Below are 2,674 nucleotides of genomic sequence, written 5' to 3'. Positions count from 1 at the left end.
TTGTAGATACAATCTAAGCAATAAGTATAGAGCTTAAATCTAAGATCATGCCACTCGGGCCCTAGTGACAAGCATTAAACACAACAAGATTGCAGCAACAATAACTTCATAAACTTTGTAGATAGACAAATCATAATGTAACAATCCATCGGATCCCGACAAACACAACACCGATTACATCAGATGAATCTCAATCATGTAAGGCAGCTCATGAGATCATTGTATTGAAGTACATGGGGGAGAGAATACCAACTAGCTACAGCTAGAACCCGTAGTCCATGGGGGAACTACTCACGGAGCATGATGGAGGCGATGGCGTTGATGGAGATGGCTTCCGGGGCACTTCCCCGTCCGGCAGGTGCCGGAACAGGACTTGTCCCCCGAAACGGAGTTTTGCGATGGTGGCGGCGCCCCTGGAGTCTTTCTGGAGTTTCGTCAATTGGTATCGCGTTTTTAGGTCGAAAGGGCTTATATAGGCGAAGAAACATAGTCGGAGGGTGCCTGGGCCCCCCTCACAATAGGCCGGCGCGGCCAGGCCTGGGGCCGCGCCGCCATGTTGTGTGGTGGCCCCCTGGCCCCTCTCCGACTCTCCTTCGGTGTTCTGGATGCTTCCGGGAAAATAAGATGTTGGGTCTTCGTTTTGTCGAATTCCGAGAATATTGCCCGAACAGCCTTTTCTGGAACCAAAAACAGCGGAAAACGAGACCGGCACTTCGGCATCTCGTTAATAGGTTAGTTCCGGAAAAAGCATAAAAACATTATAAAGTGCAAGGAAAACATGTAAGTATTGTCATAAAACAAGCATGGAACATCAGAAATTATAGGTATGTTGGAGACGTATCAGAAATCAACGCCCAGGGTCCGATTTTTCCACGAAGCTTCCAGAAGACCGAGGGAGATACGAAGTGGGGCCACGGGGCGCCGCCACACTAGGGCGGTGCAGCCTAGGGGGGGCCGCGCGGCCCTAGCGTGTGGGGCCCCCGTGACTCCTCCGATTCCGCCCTTCCGCCTACTTAAAGCCTTCGTCGCGAATACCCCAGTACCGAGAGCCACGATACGGAAAACCTTCCAGAGACGCCGCCGCCAATCCCATCTCGGGGGATTCAGGAGATCGCCTCCGGCACCTCGCCGAGAGGGGAATCATCTCCCGGAGGTCTCTTCATCGCCATGATCGCCTCCGGATCGATGTGTGAGTAGTCCACCGCTGGACTATGGGTCCATAGCAGTAGCTAGATGGTTGTCTTCTCCTCATTGTGCTATCATGTTAGATCTTGTGAGCTGCCTATCATGATCAAGATCATCTATTTGTAATCCTACATGTTGTGTTTGTTGGGATCCGATGAATATTGAATACTATGTCAAGTTGATTATCAATCTATCATATATGTTGTTTATGTTCTTGCATGCTCTCCGTTGCTAGTAGAGGCTCTGGCCAAGTTGATACTTGTGACTCCAAGAGGGAGTATTTATGCTCGATAGTGGGTTCATGCCTCCATTGAACTGCGGGAGTGACAACGAACCTCTAAGGTTGTGGATGTCTTTGTTGCCACTAGGGATAAAACATCGATGCTTTGTCTAAGGATATTTGTGTTGATTACATTACGCACCATACTTAATGCAATTGTTTGTTGTTTCCAACTTGATACTCGGAGGGGTTCGGATGATAACCTCGAAGGTGGACTTTTAGGCATAGATGCATGCTTGGATAGCGGTCTATGTACTTTGTCGTAATGCCACGATTAAATCTCATAGTACTCATCATGATATATGTATGTGCATTGTTATGCCTTCTTTATTTGTCAATTGCCCAACTGTAATTTGTTCACCCAACATCTCGTTTATCTTATGGGAGAGACACCACTAGTGAACTGTGGACCCCGGTCCAATTCTTTACATCTGAAATACAATCTACTGCAATTGTTCTTTACTCGTTCTTCGCAAACAATCATCATCATCCACACTATACATCTAATCCTTTGTTTACAACAAGCCGGTGAGATTGACAACCTCACTGTTACGTTGGGGCAAAGTACTTTGATTGTGTTGTGCAGGTTCCACGTTGGCGCCGGAATCCCTGGTGTTGCGCCGCACTACACTCCGTCACCAACAACCTTCACGTGTTCCTTGACTCCTACTGGTTCGATAACCTTGGTTTCTTACTGAGGGAAAACTTACTGTTGTGCGCATCACACCTTCCTCTTGGGGTTCCCAACGGACGTGTCAACTACACGCAGCAAGTAGATTTTCTGGCGCCGTTGCCGGGGAGGAATCAACACTCCATCAAGCCCCGTCATGTGCCATCAAGATTTTCTGGCGCCGTTGCCGGGGAGATCAAGACACGCTGCAAGGGGAGTCTCCCACATCCAATCTCTTTACTTTGTTTTTGTCTTGCTTTGTTTTATTTTATTTACTACTTTGTTTGCTCCCTACATCAAAAATACAAAAAAAATAGTTGCTAGTTTTACTTTATTTACTGTCTTGTTCTCCATATTAAAAACACACAAAAACTAGTTACTTGCATTTACTTTATTTACCTTTTGTTTATTTCATCATGTTTCCTCCTAAGTTCACTCTGAAAGACATACCGGTAGGACGAGGGTCTATAATTGAAAGAGATAATATAGAAGATTTTTCTAAGTCTATAAAGATAATAATGCAAACTGAACGAAGTACA

This window comes from Lolium rigidum, chromosome 5 (assembly GCF_022539505.1).
Source record: "Lolium rigidum isolate FL_2022 chromosome 5, APGP_CSIRO_Lrig_0.1, whole genome shotgun sequence".
Lineage (NCBI taxonomy): Eukaryota > Viridiplantae > Streptophyta > Magnoliopsida > Poales > Poaceae > Lolium > Lolium rigidum.
The sequence above is the reverse complement of the archived record's forward strand: the minus strand, read 5'-3'. Positions refer to the sequence as shown.